The following is an 11,802-nucleotide window of genomic DNA, read 5'->3' on the forward strand; positions in this document are numbered from 1 at the left end:
TGTGTTCTGTGTTCTGTGTTCTGTGTTCTGTGTTCTGTGTTCTGTGTCCCTGATATTGGAAAACTTTGTTTGCCACACGTTCCTTCCTTCAAAAGCATCTTTATAAAGTGGTCATCAAAAATTGATGGTGTACTTCTCTACATTTGAGGCATTTCCCAACCATGCCCTCCAATATGGTACATGCTCAATATGAGCCAGCCAATGCCTGTATTAGTGCTTACAGTTGGAGCAGGCTTTAGACTTTTTATCTTTTCAAATAAGGGCCTTTGTCCACATGAGGTCGCCAGGCTAGATTGTTCTGGCTAAGGCAAGTGATACTACTTAGCTAAAACCAAGAAGATAGCTTTTTAAAATGTACTTAGACCTGAACATAGATCAGGAATGTTCCTCCAAATCTCACATTTAAAGAATACAGGCCTTTCTGCACTGACATCTATTGCCTGTTCCTAAACCAGCCAGATCAAGCAAACTATTTTCTGCCAGCCTGCTCTACCAGGATTGCATCTTCCTTTCAGGATTGCCTGAATATTTGAGTCCTAATTTTCTCTTGCTTACTTTTGGTTCCTTCCCTCATATTTTTCTACCTCCCTCTTTGTCCAATTGACCCTATATTAAACTTCAATGAAATAGTCTTCAACATAATGCCACCACTGATGATAATAAATATCAAACTTTAATCGGACTTGTGCTTACCCGAGTCCAAAGCCAGACTGATGCACCGTCATTGATCTTAACATCCTTCCCACCACACCTTGCCCAGCAAGGATGACGTAGGGGAGAGAAGGAAGTGGTTACAATTAGGCCATTGATGTACCGGCCTGAGGTCACTCCATTGTCAAGCTGTCATTTTATCTTTGCTGACTTTCAAGAGGGCTGACATTCCAGTTACATGCAGGTGGGGGCGCCATTTCTACCTGCCAACTTAAGCACCAGACCGGAGGGTTTAGATCAGCAGACAGTGATGGAACAATAAGTCAGTCCCAAGCTTCACGCTGAGCTTCTTGTGTTGGTTTCCTTGCCACCCGTACCATCCCAAAAGCACCTCTGTATACCCCACATTCAGTCAGAAATGAGTACAGTTCAAGGCCACTAGTTTGCTGTTAAATTTGGTGGTCGAAAATTATCCCCCACTGTGTGCGTGTGTTTTAAGCACAGATGTTTAACAAGGCTCAAATAATTGCAATTTGCTTTTTTTCAATCACTGAGACTGTTTTTAAGGTTGCAGAAGAATACATTTCCATTACACATCTTAATGAATCTCACATACCATGTGATTCATTAGTTATATTATAGGAAGTATTTCAAATTAACATCAGCTAAATTTATCAATATACAAAAGAAGAGGGCACAGTTCTATGCTAATAAAAGATTCTGTGGTCCCATGCATTTCACAGTGTCTGCTATTTATTATTAACACCAGTACTGAGAGAAAACCACATCAGATGTGCCATGCAAGATTGTAGTGTGGCTTGATCATAGAAAACTGCTCCACCATCAATATTATGTTGTGTCATGTCTCACAATTAGTATGTCAACATACTTTTTAGAGCCATGCTCCTGATACCATCACTGCATCATTGCATGTGACCTGAGTTTAATGATCTCAGACTCCATCTTAAATGGAATCCCTTGAAGCATGTCATGCTACTGGAAGCATAGGCTCCTCAATTGCAATCTAATAGTTTAATATCAGTCCAGACACTTATGTGCATGAGGATTGCAATTTTTCTTTTCAATATAAAAATCCAAAGAACTGCAGATGCTGGAAATCAGAAACAAAAACAGAAATTGCTGGAAAAGCTCAACAGGTTTGGCTGCATCTGTAAAGAGAATTTAGAATTAACGTTTCAGGTCCAGTGACCCTTCCTCAGAACTCAGCTATGACATGACACCTGAGGTTCTGAGGAAGGGTCACTGGACCCAAAACATTAACTCTGATTTCTCTCCACAGATGCAGCCAAACCCGCTGAGCTTTTCCAGCAATTTCTGTTTTTGTTTCCTATACAATTGTTAGCTATAATAAACATTTGTTAGATTCTTCAAACTACAAATCCAGGTCTAGTTTCTTATGTAACAAGGGGTAATAGAAACATCAGGTAAAGTATGATGCTGGAGGCAAAAATGCATATCATGGTTAATAGTACGGGCAGTCTATTAAATAAAAAGACTCCAAGATCTCAGCAGTAGACATTTGCAAAACGAATTGAAGACCAACTGAACAACTGTTTTGGAGACAATTCTATTCAGACAATCAGCAGCATCAGTTCTGAGATTATAGAAAGTATAACTATCTCAGTAGCCACTCATTGCTTTACCATGATGGCTCAATCTCTGCAAAACCCTTGTACCAATTTGTTAGCCTCTTCTGCATTCTTTGACTTTGAACTGAGGATTTCTGGTAGATCGGCACTATGTATTTCAGTGGGCAGAGCTCTTGACCATCCTTGTGTAAGTTACTCAATGAAGTCCTCATCTGAGTCCTCTGCAGAAAAACTCATATGTACCTCCAGCAAGCCAGGACCACCACTGTGCCAGCTGTAGGCCACTCATGTCAATGTCTCATGACATACAAATACCACCCTGACGTGTATTTTCTAAGATCTATACAACATCAGTACCTGGGGTGATGGTTACAAGTGTGAAATCAAGCTCTTCATCATCAATCTCTTCTTCATCCTCCTCTACTGCCCAGCCACTTTGCATTTCTTGGGTATTTGGAAGAAAAAAAGAAACTTGGGTAAGATTGTGGCGTGGGAATTGAGGAAAAGTAAATGGTGCATGTTATAAGAAAGCAGAAGAATGAGTGACAAGTTGGATGTGTGATGGAAGATATTATTGTCGATGATTTTAACCTTCTGATAACCTCAGCCATGAGTATCCCAGTCACAGACATGACCATTGCCTCTATGCACTAGGATATTCATGTGCATTGGTGCCCCTCGTCAGCTCCTGAAGTCTCCAACTGTGTGTCCAGACAGAGTCCTGCAGGAGAAGGGAAAATGCGATTGTTGGTTTCACACAGTCTGCAAGGCTGAGGCGCTGTCACTGCTAAAAACCTGACAGTGTGTGTGAAATGTGGGTTTGAGGCTTGCAGCATGCTGAGCACAATGTGGAACCCAAGGCCTGATAGAGATTGTTGCTAAGTGAGTGATGTGGATAGTGATTCTGGGTTAGGGGTGCAGATATATTGAAGATGTATCACTGACCTTGATGATTCGGTCGAGATCATTGATCTTTTTCACTCCATCCACGTCTTTGGAGCTTAACTCCGCTTAGATATTGGCATCCACAACCCATCTGCTCCCACCACCTTCTGACATATCCTTGATTTTCCACCTCTTCCACCAAGGCCTCTAGCACAGCATCTGTAGACCTGGTGTTTGCTTTTCCGTGTTGTTCCATTCACCTGTCTTTCCCAGGCTGACCTAGCCCCACAGGACTGCCAGCACCTGCTCCCGCGACAATGTACCTCCCCTTTATACCAACTCAGCTAAATTTAACTGGTTCTATCAAGTTACCATCTGGTGACCCTGCTGACATGTGCAGCCAATGAATATCATGGTTAATGCTGGCTCCACACTACTATCATTCAAGTGAACAGCTGACATATAGTTTACATTCCATCAGCATTAGTCTATTAAATGATTCCAGGTGAGATTGGATGGTCAGCTCCTCTCTTTTTAACCTCATCTCTGTTGGTCACAACATATATATTTTTATTTCAGCTTCAGTATGTAGCTATCCCTCTGGAATTAAAACTTAGTAAACTTGTTTAAATTCAAGGAGCTAATTCCATTTTCTTGACTGAAAGGAAGAGGGATTTTATTACCTAATGACACAAAAAATTTTACACAAAGTGCAGGCTATAAGCTGGAAAATGAGGCAGGGGTTGGGAGAAGGATGTCTTATATAGACAACGAGGTAAAGGTAGTTAGAGTTCCGAGTGAGTTAGATTTTAGCCTAACAAGTCCTGCCTGTTTAGCTCAGAGATAGTAAGAACTGCCGATGCTGGAGTCAGAGATAAAACAGTGTGGAAAATCATTTTCTGAAGATGGGTCCCAACCCAAAAAGGGAGCTTTCCTGCTCCCCCGATGCTGTCTGGCCTGCTGTGTTCCTCCAGCTCCACACTGTGTTGTCTCTGCCTGTTTAGCTATTGTATCTTCAGCTGGGGCAACATTTGCAAATCTTGAGTTCCCAGTGAACAGTTTTTGTTTTTCCACTGGTCACTGATTTTTGGGTTTGAGCAAGGGACAGGCAGAGAGAGAGAGTGTTGTCCAATTCTTGTTTATAGATATATTTCTCTTGTGCTTTGATGGACAGGAGCAGCTATTGATATAAATCCATTTCTATATTCATGAGTCTGCTCATTGTTTTCTTCCAAGCTGGCTAATTGGCGGATGAGTTTTGTATCTCCCAAAATGTGAAATTGTTATATTTGTGTGAATTCAACAAGATGTGAATTTCTTGATGCTGACTCAGTTGCATGGTTTCATGACTTTGGATGAAATGGCAATTTCACTGCAAACAGGTTTTGGAATCTCATAATGGTTTCACAAAGTTTGCCTCAGTCTATGGTTAGTCATCACTGAGCCATTTTAGGTCCTTTTTAAATGTCAATTTATTCCATGAAGCACTCAGATTTAATACCACACGGTTGAATTTTTACTACAATCGTAAGACCTTGCACTCATTTTTGGAAACTATCCAATTTAATCCCTTTGTCTTTTAAGGGTTTATGCATTTTCTACTTCCAATAATCTTCACCAGTTAAAATATAAGTTTTAAGACGAAGATTTAGAAAGAAAAAAGCCGCTTCTGATGATTTTAAAGGGGTAACTCTCACCAGCCCTTCCCTCTGTCTGACAGAAATCAACCAGGTCGATGGTTAAAAAGGGGACAGTGAGTTACTGTCTGCGATCCCATTGCCTGTCATGTCATAAAGTTATCCTGCACTGTTGACCTCTCTGAAGCTGGTGAGATCTTGGTGTAGATCCCGATTATGTCATCAAGGCCTAACTCCAATATTCTTCAGAGGCCTAAGCAGGAGAGCAATGTCAGCTTCCTCCTTCAAGTCAGACCTACCAGGAAGGGAGCTTTGTGCCAGATCAGGCCCAGGTCTCCAAGCAGCTGTGGAAGGTTTCACCACCAGTCACATCTAAAACCCAATGTCATCACATCTACCCTCCCTGAGTGCATCTAGATTTCATGCAGACCTCTCTGTCACGAATAGAGCTCCCTTCTACAACCCCCTGCCCTGATCGTGTGCAGAACCCTCCTCTACCATTTAGTTGACAGCTACTTGGGAATGAACTGGTGGGCCTTCTATCACCCAAATTCCTTACTCCCACCCACCAGTCAGCTGATGGATGTGACCAATTCAGCTGGGGAATCGGTGACAATCTATAGCAAGCAGGCCCAGCCATTTAGCTTGGTCTGGCCTTCCACTTCCCCAGAGTCAACGGGTTCACTTTCTGCTTCAGGCTTCATTGCCACCCGACCGACTCACCACCACCCCTCCACACTCCAATACCGCTTTAAACCTGACAACAGTGAGTCAAAACAGTAACAGAATTTCCGTTACTAGAAAGGTAAACACGCCCAAGGCAAATGAGGGAACAGATCAAAAAGTAAAACACTGTGACATTGATAATACACCAATGTGGTTTACTAGAGATACCGACTCAGTGATGTGAACCGAGGTTCAGTGTGACACCTGAATTTTAGTTACAGTTTATGTTTGATTTTGTTTCACTGCCCTACAATCACAGAATGAAACAGATGAAGGAGATTATTCAGCCCACCATGTCTGTGCTAGCTCTTTGAGTTATTCAATAATCTCTCTGCACTGTAAGTTCCCCATATCCCAGAAAAATTTCCCCTTCGAGCATTTGCCTTTTGAAAATTAGAACAGAACCTGGTTTCACCATTCTTTCAAGAAGTACATTCCCAATCACAACTGCTTGTTCTGTGACAAATTCTTTCCCCATTTTTGCCAATTACTTACATCTGTTACTTCTGCCTTTTTGTCACTGGAAACATTTTCTCCTTATTTAGTCGAACAAAGCCTTTCATGAGTTCAAACACCTCCATCACATATCTTAACATTCTTTACTCTGAAGTCTCTCAATCCTGGTACTAATCTATTCAATATTTTTTTGCCCTCAGCCTGAAGTGGGATGGCCACAACATTTTTTATTTATTTACCCTTGTTTAGTGGGCCAGCCTTTTTTTTGCCCATCCCTAATTGCCCTTTGAGAAGATGGTGGTGAGCTGCCACCTTGAACCACTGTAGTCCATGTTGGTCCACAGTGCTATTAGTAAAAGGGTGTTCCAAGACTTTGACCCAGTGACAAAGATGTATTGGTGATATGATATAGAGGGTGGACTCCTGTGGCACAGTGGTAGTGTCCCTGCCTCTGAATCAGAAGGCCAAGATTCAAGTCCCACTGTTCTCAGAGGTGTCACACTATATTCAAGTCAGGATGGTGTGTTATTTAGAGGGGAACTTGGAATTGTTGTTGCTCCTGTATATTTGCTGCCTTCAGTGCTCTAGGCACCACATGTTTTGTTTGGAAGCCTTACAGTGTGGAAACAGGCCATTCGGCCCAACAAGTTCACATCAACTCTCCGAAGAGCATCCAACCCAGACTCACATCCCTACCCTATTCTGTAGCCCTGCATTTCCCATGGCTAATCCACCTAATGTAAACATTCCTGGACACTGTGGGCAATTTAGCATGGCCAATCCAGCAAGCCTGCACATCTCTGGACTGTGGGAGGAAACCAGAGCACCCAGAGGAAATCCACGCAGACACGGGGAGAATGTGCAAACTCCACACAGACAGTCACCCGAGGGTGGAATCAAACCTGGGATCCTAGCACTGTGAGGCTGGTTTTACTGATCAGTCAATAAATTGGATTATCAATTGAAAAGTTAACATAAAAAGAAGCAATGCACCAAGCAGCATTATTGAAAAGAATTTCTAGTCTTCATTTGTAAACCACTGAGCTCAATTTTGTCCCACATCCTTGGGCTGCCTTGGAATCTATTCGGCTCCAGCTGTTTGCCATTTTCTGTCAGCCAAAATCAGGGGTGTCCTGTGATGACCTTACTCATTGACACAGGTCATTCCCAAACGACTATAACCAGCGTCACTAACAGATGCTCTAATACAGACTCCACATGCGCTGTGGCAGCAGCCCTCACCACTTGCATTCAAAAGTAGTTTAGTATAAATAATAACAGAATGCGAGGAGCAGATGACAGAGAAAGAAAGACTATATAGTCGATACAATAAAGAAAAGGAAATAAATGAGGATGAATTCATAAAGAAAAGAACATTAGAATACATTATTAAAGACTGGTATCATATATAAAACTGATAGATCCAGATTTTGATGCTCTGGAAAGTTACAAAAAGAATAAGGTTACTTTTACAAAAACAATAATTGCTGGAAAAAATGCTGGGTTTATTTGAGCTCTGAGGAAAGGTCACTGGACGCAAAACGTTAACTCTGATTCCTGTCCACAGATGCTGCCAGTCCTGCTGAGCTTTTCCAGCAAATTCTGTTCTTGTTTCTGATTTCCAGCATCTGCGGTCTTTTTTGTTCTTTAATAATTGATTATTCCCTTTCATTTTTGCTATGAACCCACCTCTCTGCCCTGGAATATATTGGGATTAGTTCCACATTTTACATTCTTAAAAGCATATTGTTTGCTTGTGCTTCTGAATGCATTCACATATGACCATTTGTGTCGTGAATCTGCTGTCATTGACCCCTGTGGTAATTGGGGTCTACATATATATTAACTGTTTTGGCAAAATGAGGCTATGTATCCCCAGCCTATAAAAGTGAGAGCAAGATCACTGCTGGGTGGATGCAGAATTAGCCTGACCTTCCTGGCATCCTTCCAGTTGTTCTTCTTGCCTTCCTTGAGACAGCTGAAATATTGAAGGAGTTCTGCTGTGAAATCTGTTACAGCATTGACTGAGCTAAAGCTGAGCTAGCTAAAGTGTACTGTGATATTAGGCTTTGAGGCAGATCAGTAGCGAAGCAGTGACTGACATGTAAATGGATAGTTCAAATTGCTCAGTATAAGTACATTTCTACTATAAATTAAAAAATTCCATGGGGAGGACCCACTTCATTTGGCAAATTTTGGCCCATTCACCTAATCTGTCCAGATCCATTTTTAAATGTTATATTTCTTCAGTGCAACTTAATTTCCCACCTCTTTGGCTGTCATCTGCAAATGTGGCTATAGTATTTTCTATTTCCACGCGCAAGTCATTCATATAACTTGTAAATAGTTGGGACCCGATAACCGAACCCTATGGCACCACACTTGTAATGTCTTGCCAACCGGAAAAAAGACTAATTTATCTTAACTCTCTGCTTTCTGTTCATTAACTAATCCTCTATCCAAAGTAATAAATTACCCCTTACCCCATGTGATCTTACCTTGTGTATTAACTTTTTATGTGGTACCTTATCAAATACCTTCTGGAATTCCAGAAACACTGCATCTACTGGATCCCAATTATCCACATTGCATGTTGCATCTAGCAAACTTGTTGATCAGGTTTTAACCTTCATAAAACCATGCTGACTCTAATAGATTGTATTTTGACTTTCCAAATGTCCTGTTATTACTTCCTTAATAATGGACTATAACAATTTGCTTGCTTTCTGCCTCCATCCTTTTTTGAATAAGTGTGTTATATTCATATTTTGCAAATCCACTGGAACCTTTCCTGCATCCAGGGAACTTTGGAATATTATAAACAATAAATCCACTATCTCTGCTGCCATTTCCTTTAAGATTCTCAGAAGTAGGCCTTCGTGGGAACTTGTCTGCCTTCAGACCTAAAAGTTTGCTCAGTACATTTTCCATAGTGATGATGATTGCTGTAAGTTCCACCCTTTTTATAACCTCAGCATTATCTGTTACTATTGGGATGGCTCTAGCGTCCCTTCACCATGAAAACTGAAGCAAAACATTGATTTAGTGACTCCGCCATTTCTGTATCCCTAATATTAACTCCATAGTCTCATTCGCCATGGAATCAACATTCACTTCAGCTACTCCCTCCCCTTTTGTATACCCATAGAAGCTTTTGCTGTCCATTTTTATACTTTGTGCTAGATTTCTTTCTTAATCTACCTTGGCTCTTTTTATGACTTTTTAGTAACACTTTGTTGTTCTTATCTGGTAGAAATAGTTTATTTCTGAAAAATAATTTCAAATTCTGGTCAACTAAAGGAAGGATATTATTAAATTGGAGACAGTTCAGAAAAGATTTACCAGGATGCTGCCAGGAATGGAGGGTTTCAATCATAAAAATAGGCTGGATAGGCTGGGATTGTTTTCACTGGAGCATAGGAGGTTGAGGGGTGACCTTATAGAGTTTTATAAAATCATGAAGGACATAGATAAGACGAATAGAAAACGTCTTTTCCCTAGAGTGCGGGAGTTCAAAACTTGGGTCATGTTTTTAAGGTGAGAGGAGAAAGTTTTAAAAAGCTCATGAGGTACAACATTTTCACACAGAGAGTGGTTCGAGTGTAAAATGATTTGCCAGAGGAAGCGGTGGATATAGGTATAGTTACAATATTTGGATAAGTACATGAATAGAAAAGAATATTGGAGGAATATGGGCCAAATGCAGGCAAGTGGGACTAGTTTAGTTTGGGAACATGGTTGGCATGGATTAGTTGGACTGAAGGGTTTGTTTCTGTGTTGTGTGACTATAACTGGGATGCAACACTAGGAGGGCAAAGATGAGTTCTCTCACTGTTGCATCCCCGTTTTTGTGACTTCAACAGCTCCTTTCTCTGACTTTCAACTCCTCCAACTTGAGCATGAGTGTTTAGCTTTACTAACTCTGTCAAAGTAAGTCTGGTCCTACATTGTGGAGTACCATTGCACTGAATTGTAGTATGTGCAAGACAAGGGCACTGAAGCTTGACACACAATAGTGGAAAGAGGTGCAAATACTTCATTTGAAATTTTCTTTTTTATGCTACAAGTTCATTTGAGAAGACAAGTCAGATCAAAACTTATATTTTTCATTTAGAGACCTTTCTGATTAGTCAGAATAAATTATCATTGTATTGGAGCTTAAAATTGATAAGTCTCGTTCAATAAACTGATGAAGATAATGATCGTATTGCACTCTTTCATCGATTTGTCTCTGATATCACTGCAGAGGGAACACTGACTGCAGCATTTAGTGAGTGGAAAAGCTTTTGTCAGACTGAGATATAAATTTGTTTTGTCCATTTAGCTACAGTCTCTCCATATCTGTTGATATAATATGGCTTTTACCACATCCTGGAGGCTTTCATTATTGTGCCTTTTTTAATTAGTCCCCATTGTTAAAACAAAGGGTAATTCATTGCATATAGTCCTTCTTTTAATCCAGCACCAAAATATTGTTCATTTCTTCTGCAAGTACCTCTTTGTGACTTTCAAAAATGTATTTTTTGCTTTTGGAAATATTTGTGCCAATTCAAGTGAACATTTCTGTGGAGCCTTTCTTGACCTCAGATGTCCCAAAGCACTGTAATCAACAAAGTGCATCTTTGATAGTCTCGCAGTTTTAGTATCGTATGATATTGTTGGCACCCAGCTTATTCTATTTCTAACACAGAGGTGGATGGCATGAACTGAAAATGCAAATGATATGCTGGTGCAATAGAGACTGCTGCTCTGAGGCGAGGGTGGCACATTGTTGGGATGGAGTTGATGACATTTACCAACGACACATTGGGCTGGCTCTGTATGATTGAAACGGAAATTGTTCCATGCATAAACAATCCTTACTTCGAAGATTGACAAATGATGAGGAGATGGGTCAGGGTGATGGGACTTTTAATTTAAAGTGATCCTCATTGAGAGGAAGATTCGTTAATGTTTTAATGAAAGAGTATTCTGCAGTAATTGTGACATGGAAGTGAAATCTCAGGAACATAACAAAAGAATATTAAATCTCTGAGTGAATGAAGAAATTGTGATAACTTCAACATCAGTTATCTTTTTCTGCTTATTATTAATCCAATTCCTTTGTTAAAAGAAAAAGAATCACAGTACGCCTGTCTAAAAGACAGAATGTAATAAAGGTTTGACATTACATGTAACTATAAAGCAGTCAGGACATGTAGGTGACGTTATAAATTGTGGGAGCAATGCTTGAGTGGTTTATGAAAGTCATTTGGGTCCTGAATTGGTGCTGTATGCTCAACACACTGCAAGCCAGCTCTGCTGATATATAGCTCAGATACTTCAGTGGTAATCAACTGCAACTCATGATTCAAGAAACTTGCAGTCATGTTGCAGTAGTTGTTAAGGTTTCAGTGCACATATTAGCAAGCGGCACTGATGCTGACAGCTACTGCCAACAGAGAAACAAATTCAATCAAGAACTACATGAAGTAAATCTTCCTCAAGAATTTATAACATATCCAATATGTTGCTGTTTATAATGCTCTCATCAAGAGAACATGTTTGTTTATTCTCCAACTAGCCACATTTAAACAGTCACTCGCTAATTTGAGTAACTATGCGCAAAAGCGATGGAGGGAGAAATTGTGCTTTAAGATCAGAAGATGTAGAAGTAGGCTAATTGGATCAATGAGACTGCTCCACCATTCGAGGAGATCATAGCTGATCTGATAACCCTCTACTTAATTTTCATACCTTATTTCCTATGACCCTTGATCCCCTTACTGATTAAAAATCTGTCTATCTCAGACTATGATGCACTTAATGACCCAAACTCAACAGTCCTTGGCAGTAAA

The 11,802-nt window shown here is 40.4% G+C and overlaps 1 protein-coding gene across 1 annotated transcript in view; it reads right to left on the reverse strand.

Annotated features, from left to right (window-relative positions):
* Positions 1-3,429, reverse strand: part of LOC109930237 (platelet-activating factor receptor-like) — a 20,575-nt gene extending 17,146 nt beyond the window's left edge. The window contains exon 1 of the mRNA XM_048613247.1: positions 3,207-3,429. The gene's annotated coding sequence lies outside the window, so the exon portion shown is untranslated. The remainder of the gene's footprint in view (positions 1-3,206) is intronic.
* Positions 3,430-11,802: the final 8,373 nt, after the last annotated feature.

This window comes from Rhincodon typus, chromosome 27, assembly GCF_021869965.1.
Source record: "Rhincodon typus isolate 14 chromosome 27, sRhiTyp1.1, whole genome shotgun sequence".
In the NCBI taxonomy this organism is placed as follows: Eukaryota; Metazoa; Chordata; class Chondrichthyes; order Orectolobiformes; family Rhincodontidae; genus Rhincodon; species Rhincodon typus.